Here is a 23,854-nt window from a genome sequence, read left to right as displayed (position 1 = left end):
GGAACAAAGAGAAGATGACAATTAGCTGAGCTGAACGCAGTTCTCAGTTGAGGGCATATGAAGGATTGTTCTCTCGAAGATAGAAACCCATTGACCATGACAAAGGGCCTTGAACTTCACTCGGTTCTCAACAGGGAGCCATTGTAGTCTCTTCAGGACGGGGGAAACATGGGCTTACTTGGGAAGTCCGGCCACCAGTCATGCTGCTGAGTTCTGTACAATCTGCAGCCTTTTTAGGTAACAATTTGTTTGCCACAGCAGAGTAGCAGTGCAGTAATCTAGGATCCCCATGACTGCCGATGAAACCGCAGATGGTAAAAAAGGCATCACCTGTTTTAGGGTTCTTAACTTAAAATAACTTGTACTGCAATTGGCACTGACCTGCAATTCCGGACAAAGGGAGGCTGAGAATTTTATTCCCAGGTTCTTACCAGAATCAACTGGAGAAGGGAGTCCGCCAAGAGAGGAGGACCAGAAGTCCATGGTCCAAAGGCATCGAGCTGCCGGAGGGCCAACTACCAGGACCTCAGTTTTATCACCATTAAGCTTTAACCAATTATTGTTCATCCCGGCACCAATGGAGGGCAAACAGTTCCGCAGACGTAGTGCAGCTTCATTCAGGTTTTGATCCACTCTAAGATCGAGCTGAGTATCATCCGCGTAGGCATAGAACAGAAGCGCAGCACAAACCAGGGCTCAATGAGATACTGAAGGCACGCACAGGTGACATGTTACAAGCGGAGTGCCGCTTACTACTGTGTGCAGTGCACTGTTCTTTTGTCCTCCCCTCTCCATGTATATGATACTGTGCAATGAGTATGACTTATCTCCCCATCACGGTACAATTCACCCGTGACCAACTTCGCGAGATGAAAGTGGGGCTGATTCTGTGCTAGCCTCAGCAGCCCTTGACACAGTACTGTAAGATTATCTACTTGCCATATCCAATTGCCACACACTTTTGCTGGAGCATACTGAAGAAAGTACTTAATTCCTGCCGTGTTTTATTCCTTTCAGTATCACTCCTGCTGAGTTGGCAAATTCTGCCTCTGCCAACTGCAAAATGTTTGTCAAAACTGTCCCAGGCAGGCTTTGCCATCTACAGTCCTGAAGCTCACTGCCCAGTCAGGACAAATGTGCACGCCCTTTTATTTATTTATTTATTTTGGGAGCCGCATTGCTGGTGCAATGGAAATATGGGACTCTTCTAAACCTCAGTGTCAGTTTTGTTGACTGATTGTTACAAAGAACAATGTTCTACTTTTGCCTTGATAACAGGTGTGAGCTTCATTAGGTCAAATCGTTAGTACTGTGTTGTGCAGGCATTACATACCTATCGCTACTCCATTGCACCCAATAATCAGCTGCAACGCCTTCTTGGTTTGAGTGGATTTGTGACAACACGTTTATTTTGCCTCCAGTTCTCAATAGAACTTTACAGTCGCTGCATTTCCTTGAGTTCTGAAGGCTTTTGTACCTGATGACTTACATCGTCAGTAAACCTAAGATAGTTTCCCTCAAATAACCAGTGTCCACGATGCCTCTAAAATTATCACTGATCCTAGGCCAAGCTTCAAAATGTCAAACCACCATTTTCACTGAATGCTTAGCGTTCGCCTTATGTGAAATATGCTGTGTTTTAGTAATACGATGCTGGTGAACAACAACGAAATCCCCAAAGTGCCAAGTATGTTGCAAAGTATTTGCAAATTTCACATCTGATGTTTGGTATATTCAACACACTTTCGTTTGCTGGGATTACAGATAATTTCTAACAATCTTTAGCGGGAAAGCATGCATTGCTATCCTGTTCATCAAAATCAAAAGTTGATGTATCGAAGGTTTCCGGTAAATCATAACTACGGGCACAGCTCTGGGCAACTGTCCAGACCATTGGTCTTCGCCTGCCAAGCCACTACAGAAGGGGAAAGACCATCTGCAAATCAGGCTTGGTCCCACCCCAAAGGGAACAGTCCAGCCGAACTGCTAGGTCACAAACCTTCTGTACAAGACCACAAGCATCCCGACATGTTTCAGCCTTGTTGGGCATCATCGGCGAGGAGTAGGTTGAGTTGGGAACTCAATGAGGAGGATTTGTATAATGAGTGCACTGTTCATTTTTATTCTGAATTTGGATGGGGTCTGGTAAAGGGAGCTCACAAGGATTTAGTTATGAGAGGGTATGATGGGTTTGCCACCAACCCTGAGGATTGTCGGAGATGATGAGGGAGCAGGCATTAGGAGACAGAGGTATAGGTCCTAGGACGTGAGAGGCATTGAATGTTCAACGGGATGTGGATGCTCTTGGTAAGAGACAGGTATCTATTCTGAATGAGCCTTCGGATGTAAAAGAGGATTCGAGGTAGTGATCTCATACGTTGCTTCTGTATAAAGGAAACAGACCTCGGTTTTAAAAATCAGGTAGTCTCCCTTTCATGTTTGAACATGAGGGTTTTTGAACGTTTAATGAGCAAATGATGTGTAAAATTAAGAAACAGTAACCTGTGTTCCTGCAGGAAACATGGTTAAGTGAAGAAAACGATTCTTGATGGTTTTACAACCTTTATCAAAAAAGCTAAGAAAGGCCCACGTTGTCGACCTTCAGGCAGCCTTTTATTGGCAGTAAGGAATGACGTGGGAGCCTCTCTGGAGGAGTGTAAGGTAAATGCTAATTACATTTTAGTGGAAAAAGGGATTTTTAGCAATGAGTATCGAGCAACAAATATGCTGTTGATTGGTGCGAAACTTCAGACCTGAGAACGACCTACAGGCGCATGAAAGATGCTCCTCCTGAGACAAGGATGCTTAATAAATTACCGAAATATCTTGAATGATTCCCCTGCCCCATCAGAAGGAAAAGCTACATCATGGTTCGTCTGAATCTTTTTAAGACTAAAGAAATAAGAAAGCTCTGGAAAAAAGGAGATACAAAAGACAAACTCTGTCGATTCTGTGGACAACAAAAAGAAACCCTAAAACACTTGGTCCTAAATTGCACACATTAGCAACAGTTAAGAGAAATCCATCTAAAAAAAGCAAACATAGTGAACTCATGTCAAAACATGGACGATGTGTGGGCTCTAATGCATGAAGGATCAAACAGACAAATAATGTCCGCATTAACTAAATACCTAGGAGAGTTAGCAAAACAACTTGACGAGAAAGACCCTAAAGTATGATGTTGTCCAACAGATAAAAGACAAAACAGTGGACAAAGAAGAGAGAAAGAAAAGGAACGGAGGAATAAGAAGTAACAGACGTACCTTGTGTGTCTTTTTGTTTTGACCTGCTTAATTTCTTTCTCTCTCGTGGAGTTTTGTTTTCTTTTTAAAGTTTGCAATAAACTAACAAAAAAAAAGTTAATGAACACATATTGCAATCCTGTGTCTGTTGTGGGTGATATTTGGAAAGAACTTGATTCTTCTTCTTTGGATGTCAGGTTATCATCTGCACTAATAATCTGTGCAGGGGACTTTAATTGTTTATGTCAGGAGTTGGAGGGTGGTGATAATAAGCTGCATTTAAGGGGACCCACTGGCAGTGCTTCGGTTACTACTGGTTATAAGGGTAGAGGATAGAGAGGAGTTGGCTGGATGAAGTTTATGAAAAAGTGCGATCTATTTAGATTAAATGGCAATATTATGGGTGATCGACCAATGCAATCTACTTTGCTTGGTCCCTTTTCTAACTCTGTGATTGACTTTATATTTATAATCTACTCGATGTTGGATAGGTTTCAATTACTCGAGATCCAGAGAAACAAATTTAGTGACCATGCAATGCTATTGTTAACATTGACCTTGGAGGAAAATATTTGGTATGGCCACCCTTCTTGTTGTAAAAAGGTATGGAGTAATAATACAGTAAATAAAATAGTTCAAGGAGGTGTGCTCATAGCCCACTTTAATAGAATCGCAGACCAGAAGTGAAAGAGATGGTCTTTGAGGAAATAACTGAATCATTGTGACCCAACAGCCTTCTCAGCGACCCTCGTCAAGTGGAAAGAGGAAGTTTGACAAGATACTTTTGGAGGCAGAAACCATTTGTTGACTCATATGACTACCTGTTTGATATTCAAATAAGAGACCTTAATAGGATATTACGACTGGATGTGAGGAAAATTAGAACGGCTGTGTCCTTGGAAGCCTCTGTAAAAATATTAATCTTGTAGGGGACTGAAACAATCATTTAAATTACTGGGGTAAGCTATATACAATTCATAGGTTTCCAGCTAATAAGCAATATGTTATTTGAAAATTAATTACCCATGATGCTAGAGGCGTCTGGCGTCTCGTGAGTGGCTCGGATAAGTATCAATGGTCAGTCCAGTTGAATTGCATTTCAGAGTCTGACTGGATGTCGTACTATTCCACTCTATTCACTAAAAGAAAAGGGTCTGTGGTGTTTGGGGTTGCCATTCTGAGGACATCTTGGGTATTTTGATAGGGTAGATGTGATCTTGGATTCACAATGGAAACATTCAAGCACTTGTGGCTTTAATGGGCTCCTGAATATAGTTTTAAAAGCCAATGAAGATCTGTGGGTCAGATATAGTGATGTGCTTATATACTCAAGTGGTGGAGAAACCTTTTATGTCAGAATACTGGTCAGTGTCGATTGTGGTACAAATATATTTTTAAAAAAGGGTGTTTGGGTTCTCCTTGTAAATATAGGCCAATATCTGTAATAGATACTTCTTGTAAAGAATAAGCTAGTTTTGTTTTAAAGGATTTGCTCCTAAGGATGGAAATCTCAGACAGATTAAGCATATCTCAGACTGGGTTTAGACAGGGAACTGGTACAGCATTGAATGGTTTAATTTGAACTTTGCTCCAATCATAAGCTAATTTGGAGAGGAAGAAGCCCTTTTATCTAGAGTGTCTAGATATGTCTTCTGCTTTTGATAGAGTAGACAGAGGCCAGCTCTGGTGCCAATTTGCGAAAGTGGGTCTTCCCTTGTGGATTATTAAACATGCTCCTTTTGTTTTACTCAAACAATAAGTTGAAGGTAAGAATAAATGCAGAAGGAGTGGTATCCAGAGATGTGGCGGGGGACACTGGCTCGAGGCAGGGCCGTGTGCTGGCCTGCATCTTCTTCAAGCTTCATGTTTCCACCTTCCCTATTGTTTTCTGTAATGTGTCATATTTAATGCCTCAAATAGGGCAATTAGAGGTAGGTTGGCTAGCTTATGCCGACGATAGTTTTTGCAATAGGTTTGACTCCTATTGGCCTCCAAAGAAGTTTGCCAGCAATTGAGCCCTATGCTAAGGAAAATAATTTTGCAATAAATTGAGCCAAATCTGATGTTATGTGTTATAAAGTCCACAAAAAGGGTAAGAATATGATGTGTTTGATAGATGGAAAGAACATTTAAATAGTTGGTAATATGGTATATTTGGGATATCTTTCTGCGAGTAAGAATCATTTGAAACTTTTGAAGGCTAAACTGGAGGATACAATTGAGGCCCTTATGGTGCAAATGAGATTGATCCCTAAGAAAAGTTGCTTCTTTTCCTTGTGTCCATTACTAGAATTTTACAAGGCAAAAGTGACACCCACAGTTTTATATGTTTTTCTGACTCCCAACTGAAGCAATTTGGTGTGAATTGGGTCTAGATTCTTGGTGTTTTTTATAAGTGGAATAAACTATGCTTATATTTTTAAATTATAGAGGAAAGGTGTCTTAACCTGTTTGCGAAATTGGGAGCAGCTTTTAGGGAAAATTCTGATATGATTCTAAAAGAATTTATGATGAAGTGAACACTTTTTAACTGAGGCAAAAACATCTGATGACCTTCCCCCCTTAAAAATAAAGCAAAAACAAAGAATGTGGGATCAGAACGATAATCTGGACCACCTGCATGCATTCAACCTTCATAAGGACTATATTAAGTGCATGAATGGGTTTGTCTGGTTAACACAGCAATATGTTACTATAACTCCCTCAAGGTCTTTTAGAGTAATGTTATTAGCATTTAGTCTAAACTTTCTCCATATTTTGGGGGTACTTGGGCCATATATAGGTTTATATCATGCAAAGAGGACCTGTAGATTGTGCAAATCAGAAATGGTGATTGAATCATTACAACATTTAGTTTTAAATTGTGCTGCTCTACTACTAGATGAATATTTAGTTTTACTTGATTTATGCACTTGACTGCAGCATTGTTCTCAGAGAATTTGTGGAGACGCTTAATGAGTGTAAAGCATTTGGCCTTATCTAGTGCAGTGGTTGCCTTTTTAACTGAGATTTTTAAACTTTTAGGAGATATTTCTGCACTGACAAAAGCACTCTTGAGTCCGGGGGAGTGAAGAATATTTATTATTTGTGAGAATGTTTTTAATTGAATTGAAATCCAATGTTTCTCTGTATCTTTGTTGAATTGATAATACAATACATTTTATATTGTCTTTTGTATGAAATGTTAATAATGTAACGGTTTTACTATTTCTTTTATTTCATTAATTTGTGAAAGGTTTCAAACTACAACTGTACACAATAAATACATGAATATGAATTAGCTAATGTGTTGAAAGTGAATGTAGTAATGTGTTTAAAATGTGTTGCTGCCAATTATAATTAAAACTGTAATTCAATATTAAATATCCCACATTTTAAATCAAGTTTTCCACAAAACCATACCATCACATAAACACTACCATATATAAATAGAATCATGGTAATCATAGTAACCGCCATGATGATCAATAAAAGATCTCAGCAATGAGCATTAAAGGTATCATGAATCTTTAGCAATGATAACAAATCCCAACTATGATCGTTTCTGTGAAATATTGTGTAGAAAACATCTGTGCATGAAATTTAAAAAAAAGTCCACAATCTCTCATTAGTGTTCCAAGACCATCTTACCTCACCAGTGATTGCTAGATGGTATTTACAAATTACATATATCAACTATAAATAAAAAAGCAAGATTCTGGAAAAATCCATATTTTTATTTTTATGCTATTACTAACCCAGGACTATTCTAAAAAATGTATGAAGCATATTGAATTCTTGTTAGTAAACTTATTTTACCTAATTAAGTTGATAATCCAGAGATAGACAACAATAGTTTTACAAGATAAGCTGTCTGCATACGAGAGAACATACATTTCCGAATGCCTTCAATGTGTATTGTTATACATTCAGCTTGCAAAGTAGGTTATTGCGCAATGTTGAATTTCAGAAATGAGCACATGAATATAATGCTTTAAGTGATCTTTCAATGTGTTAATTCTGTTCAAAGAAAACAATGCCAGATTCCCTATTCATTCTTTTGGAATGCACATTTTTGAATGTACCTATCCCATAAAGATCTCTTTAAGAAAGTCTTTTGTTGCAATTGCCTCTTTTATGGTATTTTTACAACTTCCAAAATCACAGATTTGAGTTCAGCTACTGGGTCTATGTAATCTTTAAAATGTACTGCTGCTGCGGTTGCATTATTCAGTCTAATATTAGATGTATGTTCAGTCCAATAATATTTATCTTTCCTGTAGTTAATCCTATAAAGAATATAACACATGGACATTATATACTACAAATCAGATAAACAGACTCACAAGTCGCAACATTATTTAATTGTATTCATTCTCTAGAATAGAAGTGATGAATGAGATCCCCTCCAATCAAATTATTGCAGTGTTGGCAAGTCAGACATGTAAAGGTATCTCTTTTCTTCAAATGTATAGGTTACGGCTCTTTTACAACAAAAATGACCAAGCTATTGTGTAAAGATTGATTATTACGATAGTAACATTCTCGTAGTTCTGTAAATACGTTTCTGAGGCCATCATGTTGAAAAACTTGCCAATATTTTAATACAATTTAACTAATTTTGAGGACTAAGCGTGGCGCAGCATTCATTCTTTTTGACTGTAATAAATCTTCTCTAGCCAACGATCATATTTTTGCAATAGCATCTTGTTTGATGTTTATGTTATATGAGCTCCTGAATCATTAAATGTTTGTGTATACTATATTCTGAAGACTCCGAGACTATGCATTTAAATCTGAACAGTTGGCTAAATGGGAGACCTGTAATTGTGGCTTTCGGTTGGAAACCTTCAGCATGTAATAGGTTATTACCAGTGGGCTTTGCGCATTAAAGGATGTAGTTAGTTTTTGATTTACCACTTGTGTATAAACATCTGTAACTGCATCAACATTTACATTGGGGGCAGATTGAGACATGACTCCATGCTCAGCCACTGTCAGACAAAGTCAGTAAATAGCAGGCATAATTAAATCTGCTACTGTTTTAGGGGTTATTAAAATGGAGTCCACCAAATGAGGTTTGTCCTGAGGGAGTAGGTAAGACTGACACCAGAGATGAGCCTCCAACGAAGGAATTCAATGTCACCAAAATTGCTAATACCACTGATACCATGACAATGATCTCAGTGGTGACACAGATTATCTAAATGCTGGTCCTGGACAATGATGCACTGGGAGAACTAGACCACCACTGCTGCAGCCAAGTGCATCTTTAATCAATGGTACAAGTGTGACATAGAAAATAGTGGAACTGTGTCCCGGGCAGGGGTAGGGATTGGACGGGAGCATGGACCAACTAATTTGTTTGAGGTTTAGAGTTTAGATTTTAGCTGGCCAAGTGGGTGGAAAAATGTATTATGTCTGCATAGGCTGTTTTAATTGTGTTCTCTTTGATGAAAAACTATTCAGTGTAGATGTAACTGCTATCAGGTCACGGGAAGTTTTGGGTGTTTACGAAGGACAATTAATCTGTTGCGTCTGGATGAAGGTGTTGGTATCGAGGCAACATTGCTATGACGTAAAGCTTGGTTTCACGAATAATGTAGATTGCAGTTCAATAAAACAAAACTGCAAAGAGCAGAGAAAAGGAAGATATCACCAGCGGATAATGCTGATAGTTCTACGAAATTCACCCATCAGAGTGCTCAAGAAAAACATTTAAACTGTGCTCTAGCACCTTGAAGCATCTCTTGTGCTAGAAGGGATTACCAATAAAGATCAAACCTACTAAGCAGACAGACCCAAAGAATATGGCAAAGTACTGCTTTATTCTCAATTTAATAAAGTGGGGCAAAGTGGCAGACATAAGACTAATGCGTGCACACTCACACAAACTTGATTACGCAGAGGTTTTGTAATCCAATATGCGTCATCTATGGCATCCTACATGGCAAACTGTAAAACCTATTGATGTGATGGATTGGTTAGGGGAACATATCAACTTATAGAATGCATAGGGGTTAGTACACCGTTGGTTGTCTCTTATCTGTAAGGCACACCTCAAACTTCCTCTAAATACGAATAATACTGATTATAGAAGACAAAATGGCAGTGGATTGGTCTATGCAACATTGAATAGCAGGCTTCCTGATAGACCCACTGATTGCTTGGCATCCCCACCCAACCTTGCACTTTTGGCTCTGCTATCAGCACGCAAGTGAAATAAAACCCAGGTGCTTGAGTCACATCAGATTACTCCCCACTTTCCCAATTAGTCCATCATATCTCATCAGTCCGACCATTAGCCAAAATGTTCTGTCTGTAGTTGACCTTCTAGCCTGTTCTCTGTTCTGGGACATTCAAGGGAGTGTTGTCAAGGGTTTTGACCCATGTTGAATCAATAGACTGGGTAGATGTGGGGATGAGCTGTCACCGCCCATTATTCTATCCCAGAACAAACTAAATCAATACACTGGGTGGATGTGGGGATGAGCTATCGCAGCCCATATTCACGCCAGAATAGGAGAACTGCGCAGTTGGCACGAGACCACTCCAAAGATACAACCTTCTTGTGGGGGGTTCCACATCACCACTCTACTGTAAGGATGCCATCAAAACAATGTTAAGCAAGGGTCCTATACTATCAAGCAAAAGACCACTCTATTGAAATGCAGTAATTCAAGACAACTCAAAAATAAATGCAGTACCGATAAATTCCCCAAGGTGGCACTAGCGGTCTAAACTCTGACAGGGAAACTGTATTTAGGAGTTGCAAGAGGGGCAGGGACTTCAAAGCTTGTTGGTTAATTGGAAACCTTAGCCACCTGCTGTTCCCAGAGGCCAAGAGGCTGGGAAACCTTAACACCTCAGAGATTCCCACCCCAGGAGGCAGGATATCACATGACCCTGTTGATTGATTGAGGAGAGACTTCCAGGCAGCCTGCTGGAGCCCACACAAAAGGCTCTTTCTGTTCAATGGGGTATGTTAATTTTGAGTGTTTCCTGTCAACAGCCCTCTGCCAGCAAGGAGAGACATGTGATCACTGGCCCACCCAGACTCCTGGAGGCGGACCCAAACACTTGGGGGAGTTGAATTGCAACAAATATATATTTTATAGAAACAGTGATAATTTATTGTAACCAAATGACAGGAATGTACAACTTTGAGAGTCTTAGTATGGAAAATGCCCTCACGATTTGAGTCCAAACTCCGATTTGTACCATGTTCTGGGGCAAAACCCCGCTAATTATGATTATTGTAGACAATGTGTTTAAGCTAGATACATGGAAAGTAACTGGGATATATGTGGAAGGGAAATGTACCTTTGTATAATTTTTGATGAAAAGCCAATGTTGCAAAACCCACTAAAATCGAAAATAAGTTGCCACTTTTGAATGCAAGCTCCTAGAAACGCCAGAGTTGGGACAGGGACAATCTTTAGTAATATATGATGTGTGTATGTGATGTCAAACAACTGTGTACCTGGGAAATATGTATTTGGATCAGGAATAGATTTGTGTGCACATTGACCAGGGGAGTGTCATTTCTGCAGGTCATAAAAATGACATCACTCTGACACACTATCCCTTCCCAAATCAGGGACCAAAGAATCTATTGACCTATCAAATCAAGAGAGGGGCAGGCTTAGGGATGCTAGCCTCTCCACCCAGTTTTCAAAACACATAAAAAGAGACTGCTGGGACAGGTAGAGAGATTCAATTCCATTTGCTGCGGAGCATGCTGACCGACGACTTCACATCCAGAGATCCAGACTTCAAATCCATCAATCTCCAGAACCTGTAGCAGAAATTAACTCCAGAATTTGTAGCAGAGAGGCCTGAATCCACCAGCTGAATCCTCTTCAGCAGGCCTGAAAACCAACCAAACTATTCAACAGCTGGGCGAGCTGTTTGAATTTTTGCCAAGAATTTTTGCAAGAACCTGTAGTAGTATCCAGAAAGCAGTGCTGTATCCGGAACCCGAGAGAACCACAAACCAGACCGTTGTGAGCAGATCCAGTGCTTGACAGACCCAGAGAGCAGAGCTGACACAGATAGCCAGGACTTCAGAACCACCCGCCGGAAGTCCCGTCCAACCTGACCAGACCGTGACGAGGCCTATTTCAAATTGATATTGTGAGAACCTAGCAGAACTGTGCAGAACCAATCTCTTAGTTAAAATAATCTAATCCAAACTATTTTAACCTAAGTAGAACAGCCTCCTAGAAGTCGTGTCATCTGTCATTTTTAAAGCTGCACAACTGTCACCTGTCAATTCTGCAGCTGCAAGCTGTCACCTGTCATTTTGAGTTTACTTTAAATCCGAAAATCTACCTTTATTAAATCGTCCGTATCTCTTGAACCGTTTGGGCTAGGAACAAGATTTAACTTTCCTTAGAATCTAAGCTTTCCAACGAACCTAGAACCGACTTCCTACTCCAAAATAGCAGCTCCATTCTTTCTTTTGTTAAAATTTGTTTGCAACTTGGTAATAACTCATAGAGCATTGCTAAAGTGAGCCTGAACTAATTCCAACACGCATCTCCCACTCACCCTGAATCTCTAGAGGGAATTAAAATCAGTTGGCACATTTTCCCATCCATTGCCATCACAATTAAAAAGCATTTTGGGCCTGTGTTTCAAACTCCTACCTGTTTCCTCTAAGCTTGCTGGAGGGGAACTGAATTTCGTATTGTATTTGATTGCATTCCTGAGAACTGTGTGCTCCTCTTTCCATCTCCTTCCATTTCTTACATTGCATAGGGGAACGGGGTGAATTGCCAGAGAAAAAGTGATCATCTTATCTTTTGCCAAAATCATATCAAGTATTTCTGTACTGCATTTTGTTCCTCATTGCTTTTCCCTTGAAACCATAAAAGTATTTTTGCTACTTTATCCATCCTATACTAACTCCTCATTGATTGTAAATAAGTGTGCTAGTGCCAGATTACCCATTGTTGATCAACATCATATGTCTAAGTGTGCTATCAGATATTAATTTATTATAAAGTGTGATATATATATATATATATATATTGTTTAATTTTTCAAATAAACCTTTTAATTTGCAAAACAAACCTACCTCTTGGCTCAGTGGGATCAGGGGGATTCTTAGAGGGGGGTGTTATACAAGGGTTGTCATCCAGAGTACTGAACTGGACATAAAAATAATCAATAAGGGTTTTCCTCAGCATCCCAGACTAGGCATTGACTTAGCTGTAGTGTTGATTGAATATCGCTTACAGTGTAAGCACATCACTATCTTCATCCAGAGCTTAATGAATAGCCCTTGTTTTCAACTTCTGAATCACGTTGGAAGAGACCACACATGTGTCCATTTCAAACTCTTATTTACTGCTCTTTGATTCAATTATGCTGGGTGTCCTTGCTCCTCTTGGCCTCTAGAGACCTGCTCACTCTATCTTGTATAGAGTTTATACACTTTTAATTGTCAAATGTTTTCTTCTTCTTTAATCTAAGAGAAATATGTCTAATTTCCATGACGAATCCGTCTGCCTCCCTTTGTGCCTTGCAGCTATTCCTTAAAAATATAGCATCCTTGATCCCAGGCCAACATAGACTCCTGTTCATTTTTTACATAAAGCTGTTTTCCAGCATCTCCTGACTCTGCAACCCAGGTCTGTCTCTGAGGTAGCTGGAATGAGTCTCAGCACGAGCCGGCATCCATCTTCCAATTATGGCCGTCCTAGCCATGTTATATATTCCTTCATAGCAAGCTTCTATATGTCTTATCTACCTTGCGTTGCTGCATATTCACACTTATTGGTCAGCAGTTACTTTATCTTCTTTTGCATACATGATTACTCTTTTATTGCTTAAATGTTTCTCTTGTCACTTCAGTTACATCATTATTTTCATATCATTTAAGTATGTCTTCGCACATTTTCTTGATGACCTCACTCTGCCCTCATCAGATTTCACTGAGCATGCCATGATATCCAACGGTGCATGCTGACATCCTTCCACACAATATCCTTCCACTCTCTCAGTGCGAGGATACATTTGATACGGTTATCTGAGTGCATATCGTCTCTCGTACACTCGATGCAGTATAGGGACAACACATATAGTCGTTATTAGGGCTCTTCTACTACTATTCCAATATGAGGGCGCTGAGGGGGTGGGAGTTAGGGAAAATGCATCCACCTTCTCCTCTACAAAACCCAATATGCTTTTTTGTGATATACCTGCCTCAGCTAGAAGATCATTTTGTACAGCATCTACATTTGGCCTTGACACTCACATTTGTCACAGTGCCCTTAAACTAGGAGACAAACCCCAGATTGGTAAACTGAGTGCAGGTGATCTTATTGCACAAGGTGCCATGTACCAGATTCATTGGCTCATATTATTATAGAGCAAGAGACAACAAAAAAAACAAGCGAAACTGAGATGGACCAAATTAACCATGGTATTACATTTGCAGAGCTTATATCATACATCGAAGATGCCCGAACGGACAATGAAATTGCACCCATATTTAAACTTGTTGACTAATGCAATCTGTACAGCATGAGGATGAAACAACTTGGTAGTGATCTTTCCAGGCGCATACATTCCACGAAACTGAAAAACAGGATACTTGCTTACTTTCCTGACATGGAAGAACATAAGAAAGGCAGTCATGTGATGTTTTTATTTAAAAAGCTGTGCCACAGATCAAGTTTAAATTAAAGCTATTTATTTTATTCAAAATATTACGACTACTCCCGTAGGATCTAGAGAACCGATGTGACACGAAGGACCAGATGCTTAATAGGTGGGATTAACCCTTAAAATTCGCAACAAACAACATGAGAAAGGAAAATATAAACATATGCAATGTATAAGTTTGTCAAAAGAAATGTCCTTATTTTAAAAAGGCACTAGCCATGCCGAAACACGTGTCTTCAATCAGAGGGCCGCTCCTAAGGGAGTAGTAATATTTTGAATAAAATAAAAAGCTTGAATTGAAACCTGATCTGTGGCACAGCTTTTTGGTGAGGATTAAACACTGTTACACTTATCAGAGGTGGGGCTTTGACCTCTGTGTTCCTCACGAATGCGACACTCTCCACAAACACCAACATGGAAACTGGGCGCCGGGCACAATAAGTTGATTGTTGTAACCCCCACTCGTGATAAGAGACAACTTTAAAATGAAAAATTACTTCAATGGATATTTTGGAAACAAGTGTGAGGAAGACTCTGTGCCAGCTTCTCTGCTAGAACTGGTTGCTATGGTTACGAACGTCCCAACCATTAAAGCACAGTCAAGTTGTTCAGCAATGCCACAACCAATCCTCACTGTTGCACAGTTACTAATGTACAACAGTTTGGTGAGATGTCAGGAGTATGAGGCTGAAAGAGCCTTCAGGCACAACCAAAAATGGGAAACTCCTTTGCATATCTAAACATATCATCAGAACTTGGCAATGAAGTATGTCATCCTTATAACATGGAAAATGCTGTCATTCCTCTTCAGTTCAAAGGAGGGTTCTTCATGACTAGTGCGGTCAACATTATACAACACAATCCAAGCTGTTCCACAGCTCATGACTCTTTCCATGGAACAGGAATATCAATATTTCAACATGCAGATGATCATTTTACGGGGACTGATCAGTCTATGACTAAAAACGAAAGTGACTAAACATCTTTCTGAGTGCTACACCAGCTTGCCCCTGTTGCAACTATGAGAACTTATCATCCCCTGCCAACAATAGAAGAGAACTTAGTTGACTACCAAGTTACGCTGCAATCTATGGTGAAAGAATAGACCTAACTGAAGCATGTAACACAGGTGCTGGCTAGTGACAACCTACAAGGGGATTAAATAATCACCTGGGTAGAATAGCACGCAGGTCAATAAGAAGAAACTCCAAAAGATTGTGGGCCTCATTACACGGTAGGCGGTGGACCAAGGTGCTATTAGCACCTTGGTCCATGCCGGTTAAATACCGGCACCGCCTTGGAGGAAAGGGGAATTACCGCCCTATTCCAAGGTTGGCTGGGCGGTAATTCCCCCTTCCCCCATTGCCCTTCCCCATTCTCATTTTCGCGCCATAGGGCATAATGGGAATGGGGAAGATGCTAATTACGGTACCGCAAATTGTGGTACCGTAATTAGCACCCTGGTCCCTTTGCGGGTTGGTTTTTAACGCCTGCTAAAAAGCAGGCGTTAAAGTACCAACCCACAAAGGGACCTCGTAGTAAGGCGGTAAGGGTTAACGGTCACCGGTACATTACCGGTGACCGTTAACCCTTACCGCCTTCCGTGTAACGAGGCCCTGTGAATTAACACTTTCATCTGTGCTTCCTCTATTTCCACACCATGCTATGTCAGTGGCCATGATTCGCAATTCAATGGATATTGTGAAGACAGCAGTTAAAGCCCTTAATCCTGGGCATATTCCAATCATTACATTTGACCAGCCACTCTACGCATTGGCACAACAAATCCAGTGGAACTGGCCAACAACTCATGACAAAGATCAATTAATTGTAATATTTGGTGGGCTGCCTATTGAGATGGCAGTTCTCAAGGTTCTTGGAAATCTCTTGGATGAAAGCGGGTGGACTGGAGAACTTATTCGGGCTGATATGACCACAGCAGGAAAAGCAGATTTGTTTATAAAAGGTTCCCATGTGACGCATACCCATAGGGCTCACCAAATCACAGCTAATAGTCTCTATTTACTTCTGTGGCAGACCTACAATGACTACAGCCAAGGCAAAGAGGATAGCAGTCAGGTTAAGTCACTTGAAGACTGGTGTAAGCAAACAAGTGATGTATGTACCTAATTTAGATTCTGGTACATCATTCTAAAACTAGAACTACTTTTGATGACTTTTAAAAGGCGATACGAGAAGGGGATTTCCAGCTCTATTCAGAGGCAGTATTCCAATATTTTCCCTGTTTCTTTTCCTTGACCCATACTCACTATGCAGAATGGATTCCCGTCCACTTATGTGGTACGGTTACACTTAAAAAGCATCACCCTAACACCTATGGAGAATTCATAAAAGGAAAGTTTGTCACAAAAAAGTCAGTGGGCCTCATTACGAGGTTGCCGGTCTGGATACAACGGTACCGGTAAGCTTATCGGTACCATTGTATCCAGACCGGCAAACTCTGAGCTGTGCTCTTGGGTGCCTTTCATTCTGCCGGGTATGACCTGGCGGAATGAAAGGCACCCGTGAGCACGGCATGCCTGTAGCACCGGCACTGCCATTATTGGTGGAATTATCGATTCTGGCAAAGTCGGAATACGGCAGTGATTCCTCATTGCCGGTTGCCAGACTCTTTTGCCAGTTTGGCAGCAGCCTGCCGGTTTTACCGGCAAGGATACCGCCAAACTTATAATGAGGCCCACTGTGTTCTCTGCTATTGCCATTGATCAGGCCCATGAACAACATAACACATCAGTCAAAGGTGATGGAGGGGCTATAGGACTGGCAGAAAACCCAACAGCTCTGCATTGTTGGATGGTCTCTGGTCCTGAGATGGCCTGCTTAGTTCTAAAAAGACAGTGACATGGGAAAAAGATGAGCTTCACTACGAGGCCAACAAGCATTCACAGATAGCTTTTGCAAAAGATATCAATTGTCTTAATCATGCAATTCAAGAAATGGGAAACCCATTTAGCGAAACCAGCTGTGATCTAATGGTATTTGACAGCAAAAATACAGTACATCCAGCAGTTGCCGTCACATTGCTTAGTATTGAAAAATGTGTGGTTCACCAGTATGTCATATGTCAGCGAGAGGCTCATTAACCAAACTAAACGTATCGAAGATTCTATTAAGCAGATAAACATCCACCTCTTTAGCTGTCCTCCAGTTCATGAAAAGTCAACTAAACAGTTACAACGGACATCGCTGAGGAATGACTGCTCATTATTTTCTATGACCATCCTTGATAGTGCTGCATGCTGTAACCAGGATTTGTGAAAACATTTGATGACTATGCAAGTACTGTGTTCATGTTCATTGTTTTCCAATCTCAGTCTCAATATGTTACAAGTCTAGATGGGATGTGTACAGGCCTGACAGCTTGAAGAGTGATCCATGCAGTAAAAGGGGAAAAGGATTTCAGAAATGTATTGAACCAAGAAATGCATTTCCTAAAAATTGGCAGCATGTTGTCCGGGTTGATGTAAATAAGACTAAATTGTTCTCTTTCTTGGCAAAAACATTAACAACTATTGACACAAACAAGCAGGTAATTATCACAAATAGTACCAATTTTCTTTCTATAAATCATCAAGATATCTTGGGATTGGCTCCATGGTCAAACAAAGAAGAATTCACTTGCATCCTACTCCATTTATGTGATGTTGTGCAGCAAGAATATAACAAAGCCAAACTACTCACTGTGAACACCGACGTAATTCTCACCATCACATCTGCACAATGTCTAAACATTGAGGAACTATGGGTTGCATTTCGAGTTGGGAAGAACTTCCAGTTCTTTGCTGCTCATGGGTTAGCAAGAGCTTTGGTCATTGTACTGCCTTGCCAATGTTTCACACAATAACTGGGTGTGACACTGAGTCCTTATTTGGAGGGAGAGGCAAGGGAACTGATGGGACACTTGGAATGAATATGGAGATGTCACCTCAGCTTTTTGTGGATTGGCTGCCAGGTCTAGTTAGCAGCCAGTAGAAGAACTGCTGAAGCCATAGGAAATATTGGTGGTTTTGCCATATGACCGTAATAGAAGCGCCAAACATGTTAATGAAGCAAGAAACACCTATTTACTCAGAGAGGTAGAGCAATTGACAATCTATCTCCCATGTAAGATGTGCTAATTCAGCATACAAAAATAACTGCCTACTGGGTTGATGATGCAACACCACAACGTCCATCACCAAGTGATTGGGGGTGAAAGAAGAAGGATGAAGTTGGATGGGAAATATTCTGGACAACCCTACCAGACGCTATGCAAGCTTGCAGGGGAACTCTTCCGATATGGCTGCAGGAAAGTCTGCAAACTACAGTGCAAGTGTAGGAAGGCTGCCGTACAGTGTACTGCTCTTTGTACTTGAGGCGCTCTTTGTACTGACTGAAATTCATACATTCAATAAAGAACAATAACATGAACATCAGTAATATAAGACACTGTTTTTGCATTACATCAAAATCTATCAATAATTGTTAATGCTTTTGGTTTTTCTTTCCTTGACTAAATCAATGAACGTTTATATTATGCTATACATTATGAAAAAACACATTATTTACTAATAGGCTTCATTTATGCTTCTAAAGTGTACAATAGGCATTGCATGATCACAAGTAAATGATTGTTGGTGTGCAGGGCCCTCATACTTCCTTGGGGCCCTGACCTCCCACACTTCACCACCCGAGATTCTGTCTATCCTCAGCACTTGCCTCGGCTCACCCTCTTCCCTGGTATCCAGCACTTACCCATCATTGAACTTTACCTGTTCTGAACACTCACAAGGCATAGTTGGTTGCCCATCCACCCTCCCACTAGATTTAATATTTCTTTATGTTTTTAATTGTATTAATTGTTTAATTGTTTCACATCCCGTTGTCCCCTCACTGTTGCCCTGTGGGCGCATTGAAACAGTATTTACTTCCTGTAAAAGCACCTAACAAGCAAACAATAAATAAATAAATTGAACAATGAATATCTAAAAAAATTAAGATACCTAAATGACAATTAGTCACCATTTTTAAAAAAGGGATGCCAACTTTGTCACAGGAAAAATCTGAGATGTCCTCATAGCCAACAATGCTCATTATGGTGTGGTCTGAAAGTGTGCCAAAATTCATGCTTCTATCATCAAAGCCACAATTGTTTACCAATCTGCATTACTATCATTGTTTTCCAAAAAACGAATTTAAAACAGATGAGGTGAAGTTCTAAATTTCTTCTGTACTCCTCTTCCTCTGCACAGGTTCTAAATGAGGATATTGGAAATGCTAATTGTGACAAATTGACTACTGCTTCCGAGGAGTACAGGAATGAGTAGTGGTTTCTAAAATCCTACTCAGCCTGACAACACAACTAAACCAGCAATGATGTCAGTCATAAAGGTGAAACTTGCACAACATCAATGGCAAAACTCCTTCACCTCATTAAGGCACCATGGGCCCGGGTCGGCTATACCTTTCAAGACAGGCGCGAGGAAGCATTCAAAACAGAAACAGTACTGTGGTACAAAAATGAAATAAATGTTCAATCAAGGTTCAAGTAAAAAATAGGAATCTTGAACACCTTCCTTTCTTTTCTTCTGTGCCCTGAAGGAAGCTGTTTGTGTGTTGCGCACTAGAAATCACAATAAAAGTAAATATACACCATTCGGATTTTAAGTCATTTACCACTGATGTTGTCTGCTGTTGTATGTTGTTTATGTAATTGTATGCATGGGGGCACTGTGCTTTAATAATTAGTGATACTTCTTCCAGAGGAAGTCTGTTGATTATGCACTGCTAACTCTGCTATTGCTGTATGTCTCCTATTGTTGGCGCTGTAATGGTAACAATGTCTCAAAAGTTGGTTGAGAGGATTGAGATGAAATGACAGTGAGATAAAAGTGATGTTTGGCAGTGTCAAGATCCGAGGAGTAGTTCTGAAGAGCAGTCAGGTAGAGTTGGAGTGTCTAGATCTTTGCCAAGTGTGAAGGTTTTTCCTCATTGTTGTTTTCAGGGTGCTGATGGTTAGGTGTAATCCAAAGCCGTGGAGGGGAGGGTTTAGGAGTGAATGCAGTAAGAGAAAAATGAGAGGAGATGACAATTAGGTCAAGGCAGTTACCATTTGAAAGGATGTGCTGAGAGGGACAAAAGAGAGCAAGTGGTTAAGGAGAAGAGAACTAAAGTCAGTGGATAGAGCAGTGGAGAGAGAAGGGATGTTAAAGTCACCAGTGACAATGGCCCTCATTACAACCCAGGCGTTAAGGGGTTAACGGCGCCGTAAAAAGGTGGCAGCGCCGTTAAACCCTTAACATCTGATTACGAGGTCCCTTTGCGGGTGGCACTTTAACGCCTGCTTTTAGCAGGCGTTAAAAAACCAACCCGCAAAGGGACCTAGGAGCTAATTACGGCACCGTAATTTACGGTGTCATAATTAGCGCCTTTCCCAGTCCCATTGAGCCCTATGGGGCAGAAATGGGAATGGGGAAGGGCCATGGCGGCATGGGGAATTACTGCCCCGCCAACCTCGGAATGGGGCGGTAATTCCCCATTCCGCCATGGCGGAGTCGGTAAGTTACCGGCATGGACCATGGTGCTATTAGCACCATGGTCCAACGCCTGGGTCGTAATGAGGGCCAATGAGGTGATGGTGTGGAGGAAGGGAGTCAATTAGTTAAATTAGAAGTAAAAGGATCCTTGAAACTGAAAAGGAAAAAATAGAGTTAGAGTAAAGGAGCCTCGCACATGGTTGCACAAGGGACCCTTCACTCTAAAAAAGAATTACAAATCTGTTACCGGCACTGGCGGTGCGTCATGGAAAAAACTGTTTCACCATCAAGTAGCAGCAAGGACCATGAGACAGCCCTGGATAGGCTGTCTTCCAAGTAAGGAGCATAAATATAGCAGGCGGGTCAGTGGATGCAGATGGCCAGGAGATCTACAGAGTGGCCTCCAGGCTTTCCTGTGATTTCCCTTTCCCCACCTATTAAAAACCAAGATCAATCTCACTGACTCCAACTCGTACCCCGTCAACCGATATATCCTGCATATAGCTAACAGGTTTCACCAGGGCATATCTGTTTTATAGGGATATGATATATGATATGATAGGTTATTTATAATGCACTTAATATCCAGAGGTTTCTAAGCGCAGACCCAGGGATCGAACCTATGTTGCACCATGTCGCCTTGTTTCCAAGGCGAGCACGTTGCTGCTGAGCTATCCTCTGCGACATCGCAAGGGAAATACCCGAATTAAGGAGAGTCTACATGAGAGTAGGAACAAAGGTACTCAGAGCAGGAAGTGATTCACAGTCATTTATTATTGCTAATTAAAGATATCAGGGTCGTCAGGCCTCCATGATTGGCAGCAACTACACAGACCACCATTTTGGCAGTCTGGGACATATTACACACTGACATCTGAAACAGGCACGTTGTAAAAATGTATAGACTATGTTTAATAGATTTGTTTCTGCACAAATCAAATCAAATTAAGGTGAATAACATTCCGAGAGTCAGATAAGACACCTGCAATGCATTTCATTTAAAGCAGTAAACTATACTGTCCGTAACTAAGACACAGAAATTAAACACATATATTTAGATTTAATGAAATATATTTCTGCATATTTTTGGGTAAGCCACCAGTCCTATTTCTAAGCCGTTTGCTGTCACTTCCTAATTCTAAGCCCCAGGACCCATTGTTGTGTCATGTTTCGTTTGTTAGACTGCGTGCAGGTTCACGTCGTTTGCTGTCACTTTCTTGGTAATCTGCCTGACCGACAACATTGAGTACAAGTACAAATGAATCGTCAAGTGTGGAAATATGAACAAAATGCAGAGGTTTTCTTTTGTTGCTCCAAGGCCCTTGAGAAACGTCCATGATGAGAGATCATCCGATAGGGAGCTGCATAACATGGCGGTTGTGGGATGTTTTTATCCATGCATCCGAGCCCTACCTCAAAACTGTGCAGTACTGACATGGAAAACATCATGATGGCCAGAGCTTCCCAGAAAATGCACAGGGAAATGCATGAAGAATAGGCTGCCACTCATTTTTGCCGATGTTATGGGCACAGAAGGGCACTGCCTAAAACCACCATTGGACTACCCACACAGTAGTCTGAAACCATTGGGAATGGCAATGCTGATTGCCAAAAGCAACCTAGAATTGTGGGGAATTCATTTTCTTAAATCCCAAAAATGGGTGCATTACCAGTACTCACCACTATCAGAAAGCCGGCGGTTTAAAACAACACCAGACATTTGTGTAAAACTGAATAGATGAACCAAAAGCAGGCCAAAGAAAGACTTACTGAGAGGTGGATACAATGTAAAGTTATATTCTGAAGTGACTTGAAGGTTTATAACAAGACTGGCTGAGCTGTGGATTTCAGCAGTTTAAGTAAATTTGGACTGAAAGACACTAAAAACCTAAATGTTTAAAGAAATGAGTGACCTACATTTGAGTGTCACATAGGTTGCAATTGTTTAAATGTCATAGTTTGAAACTTAGAATCAGCATTCTAGCTGCATATGTAAAAATGGTTAGTTTTATTTGAATGCAGAAAACTGGGTAACCAAAAGTGACATTAGCTGGGGCCTGGCTTAAGGAACTGAATTCTGCCCACCAACTACCCCCGACAGGAGTTGAGACTTGCACAACTGCTGTGTTCCCAGGCCTAGCTGCCTTTTGCTGTTGCCACCAAAAGGGATATGACACTTCTCTGATTGAATTACCAAGGGACTTCTAGAGACTAAACATAGGACCCAGGCAGAGGGTTTATTGAAGTGGCCATAAATGGCTTCCTCGTGAACAATGGGCCTTCCAGGGCCCAGGCAGATGGTTTATTGGGGGCCGGTAAAACAGCTTCCTCTTGGCAGAAGCTGGGAGGGGCAGGGCCTCTGAGCCTGGCAGAAACTGGACAAACTGGTTTCTACACCATGTGACTTGGGAAACCACACCCCTGTAGCCAGAATATGGTTTTAGAAAAAGATCAATAACTCATAGTACGGACTTGTCCTAATTATTTAAATGATACCATAATTCTTGTGATTTTTCTGCCCACATTTTAAGAGGTTTTTAGAACCGGTGGTATGATCTGGGGGCAAGCTAGCAGTTAAGAGGGTATTACTTAAAATGTATGCATGTTAAAAATCTGACACTTCATCAAGTAATGTCCATACTCCTTGCGCACATGTGTGTAAATTTGGGTTAATGTCCGATATTGCGAAACCAGTTAAAAAGTGAAATATGTTGCCATTTCTCAATGCAAGCTCTCAGGAAGAGCAGATTTGAACAGGGTATATCTCATGTGATATGTGATGGGTGCATGTAATTTCAAACCACTGTGTATCTATGGAATATGTCTTTTTGAGCAAATATAGATTGTGTGCAAAGTTGACAGGGGTGGGTTCTCTGTACCATAAACAGACCTCATCATGATGACACTTCATTTCATTCCCCCAATCAAGGGGAAGAGGATGAAGTGGCCAATGACAAGTGGAGAGGGGTAGGGCCTAGGAAGCTAGCCTCTCCACCCATTTTTAAAACACATAAAAGCAGACAGTCAGGACAGATAGAGACAGTCAATTCCATCTGCTGCGGGACGCTCTGCCGGGAAAATCCATACTTTACCTCCATCAACCTCCAGGGAGCCAACATAGAGACTTCAATCTATCCACCTTCAGAGACCAAGACTTTACTTCAGAATTTGTAGCAAAGAGGTCAACTAGAAGCTAAATCCCTCTTTAGCAGGCCTCAAATCATTGCCACTATTCACAGCCAGGCGAGTTGTTTGAATTCTTTGCAAGAACTCTTGCCATTTGCCAGAGAGCAGTGTTGTATCCAGAGAGAGACCAGCTGAACCGGAGACCGCTGTATCCGGACCCACAGACCTGATCAGAACCAGTGACCCAGACCGCTGTTCGCAGAACTAGAGAGCTGACCCAGACGCTGTGCGCAGAGA

This window comes from Ambystoma mexicanum, chromosome 11, assembly GCF_040938575.1.
Source record: "Ambystoma mexicanum isolate Mex_15411 chromosome 11, UKY_AmexF1_1, whole genome shotgun sequence".
Lineage (NCBI taxonomy): Eukaryota > Metazoa > Chordata > Amphibia > Caudata > Ambystomatidae > Ambystoma > Ambystoma mexicanum.
The sequence above is the reverse complement of the archived record's forward strand: the minus strand, read 5'-3'. Positions refer to the sequence as shown.